Below are 11,646 nucleotides of genomic sequence, written 5' to 3' on the forward strand. Positions count from 1 at the left end.
CCAACTCTGACTTAATGTGCTTCCCATAGTGTCCACATAACACCCACTTCCCTTATTACTTGTTTTAACTCCATTCTATTTTTTATTTATTTAACCATTTGAAGCATCTTAATTTTTGTACATTGACAGCTGTACAAAATTGACAGCTGACACTATCATTAGTTGCAGCATTTCACTCTTGCAATATTTAATGTACATTTTATGTTTCAATTGGTTGGTAGAATTTCAATGTATGAAACACACAAGGAGATTTTTCCCTCCGAGTTACATCCACATGTGAGTAACTGAATGTTCAGTTATTTACAATAAACTTGTGCTTGTGTTACATACATTGAAATGATGGGAACACACATGATCACATGACCACTGATCATGCATAAGTTCAGAAATCCCAGAAATGACGTTGTTGCCAGCATCTAGTTTTTTGCCTTTCTGATGACTAAGGTCAAAGCTGAAGCCCAAGGTAGATTCTTTTAACCATATATATGTTTTTTTTTTTTACCTGTCTCCTGTTACCTCAACCCCATTCTCTGAATAGCATTGAATTCTTACATAAATTTTACCTCTGTTGGGTACTTGTTAAAAATCAGTGTGCTATTTTTGTCTGATGACTCATAAGACTTAAAACTGAAAAGAGAGCAGCATTCGTGTGGTTATTTCAAGAATTATAGATCTTTCAGGAAGTCTTAGAAGAAGCCTAACTAAGGATGCATTGATGTCCCACTTTTCTTTTTCTTACTGCGCCTGAAAGTCCATTGATTTTTTAAAATTATGTAAGCATGTAGCCAAGCTACCAGCTGAGGCGACAGCTGGAAGACAGAGATGCTCTAGCCTCTGAAGATGATGTAGCCCAAGCACTGAGCTGCAGGAGCCACACGAGGAGGCGGTGGCACAGCGCGCACTCTTTCCCCCTCACATACATGTTACTTCCTGTCCTCACACCTCTAAGTTCCTCAGGTCTTGAGGTTGTAGTGCCCAAGGTACTCCCCAAAGTTCTCCTTAATTGGAAACTGAGAATACCACCTGACCACACTGTCATTTCTTTACTCAAATAGAGAAATGGCAAAAAAAAGAAAAGAAAAGATATATATTTCATAGGAGTATATATCATGTGTGTGAAACATGTAGGAAAACTAGTTAGGTGTCTCCTTGCACTACTCTACCCCAAAGTAGGAGTTAGACAGAAACTTCTGCCCTCCTCTGCAGATGGGCCTGTGACTGTCTCAGATGACCGAGGAATGACAGGTTGGGTGACCTCAGAGGACTCCACCCTTGGAGGCGGTGGCTAAAAGAAAGGGCAGCATGAAACGGGAGTGGAGGATGGGTCTTAAATACCAGTTGCAAAATACGTGTTATTATTTCTGCCTGTAATTTTCTTTCATCTTTACTTCTCCTGTTATTATGTATAAGTTATGCTGGTTATAGTTAAATGCATCATTGGTTCATAGGTTTCAGATTATCAATATGAGCTCACAGTGAAACTCCAATAGAAATTGACATCATTGGGCCCTGGCCTGGTAGCTAAGTTGGTTAGAGCATCATCCCAATACACCAAGGTTGCAGGTTCAATCCCCAGTCAGGGCACATACAAGAATCAACCAATGAATGCATAAATAAGTGAAACAACAACTTGATACCTCTTTCTCCCTTCCTCTCTCTCTCAAATCAATAATTTTTGTAATTGCCATTACTGGGAGTGGTGACAACAGTGAACTCGAGAACTCATTTGTAGGTGCAGCAGTGGGTGATGGCTTCAAGCTGCTCCCCCCTCAACCTCCATGGAGGGGCTGAGTGTTTCCACATTTATCCTGCTATCCTGGGTCACCTTTGGATAGTCAGGGTAAGAAGGTCAAGTGTGTGTTTACACGCAGCCAAGGGGTGGACTGTGATAGACCCCCAGAGAGCTGTCCATCAGCTCACAGAAATTCTTGCAGTGGCCATGCTCACCCACTCTGCTTCCTGGCCTTGGGGCTGACCCACACTGCACAATTAGATTTAAAATTTTCAAATAAAATGATTTTGAACTTTTCAATGAAAACAATCTAGAACCAAAGGCAGGTAGAACTGAGTTACCTCAAAGCAGGTCTCTAGCGAGCAGGTGCACAAAGCCCCACGGCTGAGGTCCCCAGAGTCCCTGTTCTTCCCAATGTCAGGCTGTCCTGCTTATCCCTCAGCCCAGGAGCTTCCTGTTCCTCCTTCCCACAAATCCATCCAGAGCACAAGCATCAGTGTTTGTATCTTTCTGAAGAAACGTAACTGATACGGACCTAAGCGTAGGGCTGTTTTAGGAAGTTCAATTTGGGAGCAGAGGACACAGCGGCTCGAAACCGGCAACAAGAGATTCAGAGAAGCTAATTAAGAACTAATCTGATACGGGTAATGTGGATTTGGCCAAGCATGCTGCTCAGACAAGAGTTGGTTCAAGACTAAAACCTCTCTAAGGAACAAGTGTTGAATGGTATGCGGGTGGGGGTGTTGTGTACCAGGGCTGCATAACAAGCAACCCCCAAACTCAGTGAATTAAGACAACAAACTCTGTATTGTGTCTTGCAATTTTGTGGGTCAGGTACTTGGAAAGGGCTTGGCTGAGCAATTGTTCTGCACGAGGTATTGACTGGGGTTTCAGCTGGTGGCCGCCTGGTTTGGAGGCTCCAAGACAGCTGCACTCACATGCTCTGAGTGGGGATGGCTGAGAGGCCGGGGCTGGCTGGGCTTCTTTCTCTGTCCAGGTGGTCTCAGGCCCACTGTACATGGGATCTCCAGCAGAGTAGCCAGACTTCTTACCTAACTGCCCCTAGCTTTGAGAGCAACCTTCAAGTTTCCAGTCACAATGCCTGGACCTGGCGATGGCATAGCATCACTTTCGCCACAGTCTACTGATCCAAGCAGTGACAGAGCCCACTCATATTCAAGGGAGGAGACGTAGGTCTCATCTCTCGATGGGAGAAATGTCAGAGAATCTACAGCCATCTCTAATCTACCACCGTGTGCGTGTGAGGGTGCGTGTAAAGACCAGACATTGCGTTTTGCTGCAGTAAGAATTTCTAACCGGCATAGTCCTTAAAGTTAGTATTGCCATAAGTAATAGAGGAGAGAAAATGTCCCTTCATAGATGTAACCCAGGTAACACACACACAAACAAACAAAGGATAGGATAGTCACATCATCACTTTTCAGCTCCTAGTGGAGGAGTGCGTCCCTGTGGTGCTCGCCCCGGCTGCCTGCATCACAGGAAGAGGGACAAGCAATTACTGTCAACTACTTTGTGAGAGGCTTTGATAGAAAGAAGATCCGAGGCATGCATCTTTACATGCTAATAATAATTGACTGATTCATTTTGCTTTGTCCTTTGTGGTTTCCTTTTCCTTTTTGATGTTTTTTTATCACAAAAGTAATACATGTACAGTTGTTGCAAGCAAACTCTTAATAAAGGTATATAAGAGCAAAGGTAATCATCTTCCCTTCCCCCACCCCCTTGGCTCACGCAAAAAGAAATCCAAACAGATCCACACAGACGGAGGTTTCTTTGCTCACTTCCGCTGATGTACCATTGCATGGTACTTATTTCACTTCAACTTGCTGATTTTTAGCTTTATTGTAAATCTTAGACATCCCTCCATTCAATACTCAACTCTCCATCTTTCTTCCTGGTTTCTTTATGCAAAAATACACATTTGCATATGTAATTTTACATTTATGGGATCAAATTATACATACACATCTGAAGGTAAATTTTTATTTTTAGTAGGGTTTTTGTTTCTCTCTTTTTTTTTCTAAGAGTCTGTCCACACCCTCTCGTCCCTCCATCTCAGATAACCCCTGTGGCGGACTCCAGCCGGCAGAGTCCGCCCATTGTGGCTGATGATGAGAATAAATGCACAGGCGACCGGCAGCAATCCTGTGGAGAAAAAGGGAACGGCTTGGCTTCTCTCTCAAGAGGAGAGCGCCGACCCTTGCCTAGACAGGCTCTCGTTGTTTTCCTCGGGTCTTACATCAGAGAAAGATTTATTACCTATTACACAGAATATTGTTGTCTACATTTTAGGTACAATCAAGGAAATGAAAATAACATGCTGAGGGGAATAGCAATGAGCTGATTAGCTTTGTCCTTGGGAGAATTCACACAGGCTTTGGAAATTACCCTGAAGATAAACAACACACATTTGTTGTTTTAGACCAGGGTGATGGAGTTTTAGCAGGAGCAAGCCATAATAGTCTGTATGCATTTTCTAGGCCTCATTCCCACAGGAAAACTGGGTTTGAAGGGCTGGCTCCTGCCCACCACTTTGCTTCCGTAGGTTTTCCATACAGAGCTGAGCCACATTTGCAAAGCCCCTACAAACCCCCAAGGGTCACAACTGACCCATGTCCCTGTCTGAACACACCATATGCAGACAGAGAGTTTGGGAAGGTTTTTGGCTGTTGCTCAGAATACATAATACACAGTCCTGGGCATCTTACTTTTTCATCCAACAATACTTTGTGGAAATCCTTCCAAATAAGCTGGTTGAGCATCCATTCCTTCTTTTTAACAGCAAAATAATATTGTAGAGTGTGGATGGGCCATAATTTACCAAACCTTTTCAGTATTTAAGATTAATCCCTTTCCAATGTTTTTTTTTTAACATCAATGCCAGTCACTGGTACTTTTATTCCACTGTATTGATTCTCAGGAGTGGGATCGATGGGATACAGCTACAGACTCTAAGTCTGAAAGACCCTGTCGGGCTGGCCGCTGAAACAGCACCGACCAATCAGTCCTTTTTCACAGACGGTGGATGAGGGCAGTTCTCACTTCTCCCTGCCCTTCACCAGCGCCTTGCACCAGGAACTTCCACTCTTCCAATGTGGTTTGTATAATGGGCGCAGGGGGACACCTCACTGTTCATGGAATTTGAGTGTTTGCACACACTTGTGAATTTGTTAACCAGTTGGATTTGTTCTCCCGTGAACTGCACATTTGTCAGGGGTAAGACAGGAGACACACACATGCAGGAGGGTGAACAGGGTAGACGAATTCTACACCCGGCACTGGGGTGACACATTGGAAAATCTTGTGGAAATGGGAGAGCTCCTAGGAAATTTCAAATAACCGAAACGCACCCAAGAAGTCGAAGTATGAACAGACTAATCAACAGAGAAAAAGGAGAAAGGCAAACTAGTAACTGCTTTTAGAAAACATACAGAACCAAATGTTTCCATCACTAAGTTCTACCTTACCTCTAAAGAACAGGCAATTTCGATGGCATTTCAATCAATGCAGCTCATGGAAAAAGATGAAAAATGTCCCATTGAATTTTGTGAGGGCGGTTTATTTTAAAGATAGAATTGATCTCTAAGTCATCTTACTGATGAATTCATAACTAAAAGTCAAAACATCAGGGAATAAAATCCATAGTATAGCACAATAATAATACACAATAGGCAAGTTACATTATCTGGGCCCCAAAAGGCGGTCTACATTAGGAGCTCTTTTCTCTTAATGCATTAGATCAGCAATTTTCAACCAGTGTGCTGCAAAAATTTTTTAAACATGCAATACCTGACTGTTTAGTCAGGGGCACTAACCTCCTTTTCCCATAGTCAAATTAAAAGCTGACCACAGCCAACACAACAATAGTCATCCTGTATGAATGAGTCAAAGTTATACCTATTTTTTGTCAGATCAGCTACTGAAAATTATTTGATAAAATGGCAGAAATTACTTCTAAAACAGAAGAAATTGTAGAACAATTTGTAATGAAATGTGTTGCCAAAATCCTCTAAAAATATTACCCCAAATGATAAAATATTAAAACTAAGCCAATTAATTTCAGGAGCCGTCTATAGATGCCTGCCACCACCATTATAACTTAACATCATCTTAACAAGGGTCTAAGGGCCCCAGAAGTATGATGGACACAACCAGAAAACATTGGTAAGACTCTGCATGTTCATATGTCTTAAAAACCCAAGGAAAAATAACTTCTGGAACACACAAATATCAATAGTTTTCCCTTATACTAATAATCACAATGCAAGAATCCAGAAGCTATAAAAGATAAGCATACTTGCTTACATAGATTTTTCAAAATTTTACAGATTAAAATAGACTGAAAACAAACCCAATATAATGTGTTGCAAGTCACACCTTGATGAGATAAGGAACCCGACTTATACCACAAATAGCAGGTTTCCCGTCAAAATGGCTGCTTCTAGCAAAGCAAACTGTTCTAGATTAACAGCCAGATTACAAGGCTGCTTTGAGCGCATTTTGAAAAGTAAAAATACAAAGGGAAAAGTGTACCTACCTCCTTCCAAACTCTACCACCCAGAAGAACACATCCCAAGAGTCTAGCTTGTACTTCGAACCAGGCTGCCTCTTTGGGGAGGAAAGAGGGCCCCTGTACCCTCTTAGGCTCTGAAGCAGTGATTTCTGTCTCTGGCTTGAAATTCCCCCTGTGGATTCTAGTTCACCTGTGTGGGGCTCTGGCATCTTGCTCAGCTGCAGAAGAGGCTGTCCCCTTGCCCTGGCTCCTCAGCCTCCCCAACATGCAGTGTGGCCCCTAGAGGACAGAGCAGCTGGATTTTTGCATTTCAGGTGACATCTGTCCTCTTAACACCAGGCCCTACTCAATGGACTGAACTGTTTGAATGGAATTGGGACCCTGGGCCAGGGCCCTGAGTGAGATGCTACATCTGACCCCCACTCCTTCAGGTGCAATTCTGCAGCCCAGCCACCTCCCGGCCCCAGTCCAGGCCAGTCCCCCACCTGGTGACCTGGGGTGAGGTGACCAGGCATAAAATGATGAGCCCACCAGTTTCTGAGCTTCATCATGGTCCCAGCCTGTGCACGTACGTGTAGCCTCTATGACCCATGAGTCATGCCCTTTCTCATGGAGGGTGCATGGGTCTCCAGCGAGAAGCCCAACTCAGGAGGGACAGTGGAGACCCTGCATGGAAACACCTGAGAAGAGCCTGGAAAGGTGTGGATGGGGGAGGCCTCGGCCAGCGTCTCTGCCCCGGAAAGGAGGTCAATAGGACAGAGCAGGTGGGGAGTCTCCCAGGACACTGACAAAGCAGCTCTGACACATCCCAGGAGTGAGTGGGCTTGGAGGTGAGGCAGGGACCAGGGAAACGCAGACTTTCAAAGAGCAGGGGCAAGATGACTCATGCCGATAATTCAAAACCTGCAAAAAGGGAATTACTCTAAGAACTTAAACTCAAAGGTTGTTAGTTTCGGTCCTTGTGCAGCAGCTATGACAAAAAGGCAAAAGAACAGGTGAGGAGAGGGGACTTCAACACGGGAATCGAAACCAAGGGGGCAGGGGCTAAGAGAGGGGTAAAGGCATGTTCTTCCCTCGAATTACCCACGATCCTGGCTCCAACCCAGGGAGTTCTGAGGCATCAGGCTGGTTTTGTGGCTTTCTGATAGCTCCCATGGTGCCCACCGCACATTCAGAAAGCGGTGCCCGTGGAGGCCGTGCTGAGCAAAGAAAACGTTATGGGATGTACTTGGGGAAATGTCAGACCGAGTCTCCGCAGGAAGCAGCAGTGCTGACCAGTCTGATGTGCAGCCTCGCTGGTCCACGTGAGAGTGGACCGGCAATATCCACATCACCGGGTTGCCTATCAGAAAGGCCAAATACCAAGCCCCAGGCCAGACCTACCGAACCCAAATCTGCCCTTTTATCAAGATGCCCGGGTAACACAAAGGCACAAAAGTGAAAGGAAACAGGGCAGGAGGTAGCCACTGCCTGGCGCTGGGTCACTGCTGAAAACTTCATGGACACACAGGGGCTTGGACAAATCTTGAATATGGATGTCGAGTAGATTCAGAAAAGTGCTGGGATGGAAGACCAGGCAGAAGCTGCCACAGCCCAGTTCAAATGCTTCCCACACAGGAAGTCATGCTTCCCGTCTGCCTGCCCTCGGCCCAACAAACTTCCCTGGGATGGCTCGAGCCAGGACGTGGCTCTAGTCACCAGGCACAAAGCTACCATGCGAAGCTTCTTCACAGCAGAGACAGGGAGCTGGACATCAAGCCCCCCGGCCTGCTCAGTCATAAGACTCACCTGGGACTTGTTAAAATACAGAGTCCCAGGCTCTGCCCCTGAAAATTCAGAAGCCTCTCTGAAGAGGCTTGGAGTGTACCCTAGAATCCAGGTTTTCACTAAGGACCCCAGGAGTTTCATACCTTCAGGCAACACTGCTTTAGGTCTTAGACAAGAGTGGGCATCCCACCTCCCACTTCTCTCCTCCCCAAAGCCACGTGACCTCCACCCCCACCCCCCGCTGCCACACTCCAAAGATTGAAGAACAATATCACAGGCCCAGAAGGACAGTGGTTCAATGAGCAGATGTGACTTCAAGAGGCAGCCTTTTGTTCTGTAAAAGTTACAACACTGACCCACTCAAAGAAACTGGCCTAGAAGGCCAAGGTCAAGGCTTCAGACTGCCATTCCTCTGGCTTCACTCCAAAAGTGAGCCCAGGGTTCCTGCCAAAGGCCGCAGGAATGACCAGGCCACCCCAGGCCTTTCTTGCCCTTACGCACACGATCTTCCCCTTGGGAAAAACGTGTTTATTTGCTTGTAATGCACTTCCCTTCCATGAGGACGTCTGGGACTGTTACTCCTGCTCTTTAGAAACCCATGAAAGGGAAACTGCAACCCATGTAGTCCACGAAGAAAGGAATAACTCATCCACTAAGAATGGCCCTAATCCTTTATCAAGGGACTGTTTCCTAGGTCCAGAAATCTGGAAAGGTTAATCTACGCACACTTATTTTCTTTTAATTTTACTTTTTGATAACAGTCTGCATTCCACACCTTTTTTTACTAGTTTCAGGTAGTGAAACTTTGTACCCTGTGCACACTTACGGAATGCCCAGTGAGAGGCAGGCGCTGCTTCCACTCCCCACCTCCCCGCACTGAGAACACCTCTTCCTGAATTACGCTTCGACATATCATCGCCAACCTACATGGAGGGGTGTTTCATTCTAAAACGACTCTTCCAAGTGCACTGCCGTATCCACCGCACGGATCTAGTTGAGGACGCTGATGGCATGGCCCCGCCACGTGCACTCGGATACACTGGTCAGCAGCTGCTACAGAGAAACAGGAACAAGAGGAGGAAGAAGCTGAAGGTACTCTTCTGTGCTCCAGCAGCTCGGGATGCTAATTTGTTCACTGGGAGCCTCACGGGGCCTTTACATTGATGGGGGACTCTCCAAGAAGAAGTCTGATCGATGGGGCTTTCCAGCTTACTTAACCCCTTTCTCAAGACGGTCTTGTGCAAAATACTTCAGAACAGGCTTCACGTCTATGTCTCTCCTTGAATCCATTCTCCACTGAGCATGGCAATGGGTCTGGGGGGAACTATGTGCCTCATTTGGTGAGTCCTGAGAATCCAGAACTGCACGTGTTTTGCTCTTTTTACTGGCTGCTGGGCTGAGAGCCGAATTGCTGGCGGGCCCCCAGCAAGTACGTGGAGTGGTGGTGCACACCCTCTGTGGCCCGACCCACCGTGCCCACTGGTGTTCCTCCATTTTATCACCAACTGACTTGGCATTTCTCTTGGTCTTTCTCTATTTGTAAGTCACAATACATCTTTTCCCAAAGAAAAACCCAGAGAGGCCAAGTGATTTGCCCAAGGTCGCATAGCTGATTTCTCAGTCAGTGAGGAATCCAAGATTCAGACCCAGTCCTGCCCATCTTTGAGGCCTAGGCTTTCCCAGGCCGCCATCCTAGTCCCGTGTGGGGCCCCTAAAGGACCTGGGTGTGTGGGCGACACTGAGGGTTGGCAGGAAATGACCATTATCAAACAGCGGTAGTTTGATCTAATCTTTTCCTCTCCTCGTGCTCGCTGCTTGCTGCCTCACCTCCATCGTACCCGCCCTTTCCTAGAGCCCCTTTCCTGGTTCCTAAAACTCTTCATCGGCTCCCCAAGCCCAAGACCCACAATCTCTGACTCGCGGCTCCAGCCCAGGTATTTCCAGACCACCACGGTGCACTGAGCAGTCCGTACAGACACCAGCCAGAGTAACAGGGCGGCCATCCCCTCGTCTTCCAGCTGAGTCTCCTCCACCTGCACACACCCGAAACTCAGCCACAGGGGCGGCTTGACTAATTATGGCTTTGTCTCACCCACACCAGTACCCAGCTGCTGCATCCGGCTCTCGGCTCTGTCGTCCTGAGGTGAAATTTTTGTCCCCCTGGTTGCTGCATGAGTCCCAGATGACTGGTCCACTGCCAGCTTCTCACTTGCATTCTTTCTAAACAGGAAGAAAAAGGGAGAAATCAGCCAAGAGGAGGAAGGGGTAGCAACAATATGAGGAAAGAAAAGTCTCCCAGGAATCCCCAGCAGACATTCACGTTTGTCTCATCAGCCAGAATGGTGCCTCATGGCCTCCTCTAGCTGCAAGAGAGGCTGTCCTCAATGTAATCACAATAAGTGAGGAAGGGGGGGATGGGGAGGGGCAGTCGGCTGATGGGATCTACCAGGCAGGACCACCCCAAATGCCTGAGTTGAGTGCAAGATGCAGAAAGCAGGCAGCAGGGACTGGAAGGGGAGCCCCAGGACTGAGAGGAAAGGCAGAAGCATCTAAGGGGGTGCAGCGGTCACTGCACTACACATTAGTGTCCCCGTCAGAGTGGAAGTTTCCATTCCACCTGGTGCAGGAAGTGCTGCCCAGGCAGCCCCAGCTGTAGCTAACAAGAGTCACCTTGCCCAAAGCCACACCCCCTTTCCAGGACAGCCTGCATCATTGCCTCATCCCTTTAGAAATCTGCCTTCCCAGCCCAGAGCTCCCCGTGGACTTTGTTGAGACTCCGCAGTGGCCCGGCTGCTCCCTCTTCCTGGTCCTATTGGCTGTCTATCCATCCCAGGAACGTTCTCCCTAATCACCCCCAAAGAGCACCATGTGTTCAATTCCCAGGCACACAGCCTACACCAAGTTTAACCCAACAGAATTCTGCTGAAGACTTGTGTGCCTAAGCTCTGAGCTCGTGCTGGGTGGAGGGGCAGGTGATAAAAACACAAACGAGCAACAGTCCCAACCTTCGAGGAGTTCACAGGCTCATGTCACAGAGATGGGGAAATGAGCGAGTAAGATACAAATGCAAAGTGCAACAAACACTCTAAGGGGAAGGTGTAATCCACAGTCTAGACTCGGCATAGGGAGAGGACAACAGGAAATCCAGAGGGGCTTCATGGGAGAGGGAGCCTTTGAAATGGCCTCTGAGGATGACAGAGCAGAGCCTATGGCAGAGAAGCACCCCAGACAGGGCCAGCATAAGCAAAGTACAGACGGCTAGAGTGTGGGCCCTGGCCAGGGGTGGCAACCGATTGGTCTGGCCAGAACGGGAAGTGAAGTCAAAGTACTACTTCAGAACATGTGCTTCCAAGTCAGACAGCCTGGGCTCCACTCCCACCCAGCTGTGCCCCCTCTGAGAGAGGGACATCAGGCATGTTATTCACCTTTCACAAGCACGGCTTTCTCTGCTATAAACTAGTAATTATACATCCCTTTCCCCAAAGGGCCATATAAGGATCAAGGAGTTCAACTATGCAGACCACTGCAAAGACACTTGGAAGAGGATGAGGCTGAGCTGAGACTCCAGTCGTTAGCACACAAGCAGACACGTGGAGGAGGCTGCTGGGTTGGC

The 11,646-nt window shown here is 47.2% G+C and overlaps 1 long non-coding RNA gene across 1 annotated transcript; it reads right to left on the minus strand.

The window, feature by feature from the left end:
- Window positions 1–7,602: 7,602 nt before the first annotated feature.
- LOC118976223 (uncharacterized) lies at window positions 7,603–10,679 on the minus strand. The gene is made up of 3 exons (XR_005064215.1): window positions 10,354–10,679; window positions 10,126–10,253; window positions 7,603–7,825 (listed from the first exon to the last, which is right to left on the minus strand). It is a non-coding gene; the product is annotated as an uncharacterized LOC118976223 (long non-coding RNA).
- Between the last annotated feature and the right edge of the window lie 967 nt (window positions 10,680–11,646).

This window comes from Sturnira hondurensis, unplaced genomic scaffold (assembly GCF_014824575.4).
Source record: "Sturnira hondurensis isolate 20B ecotype Veracruz unplaced genomic scaffold, ASM1482457v3 Scaffold0020787, whole genome shotgun sequence".
NCBI classification, from domain to species: Eukaryota; Metazoa; Chordata; class Mammalia; order Chiroptera; family Phyllostomidae; genus Sturnira; species Sturnira hondurensis.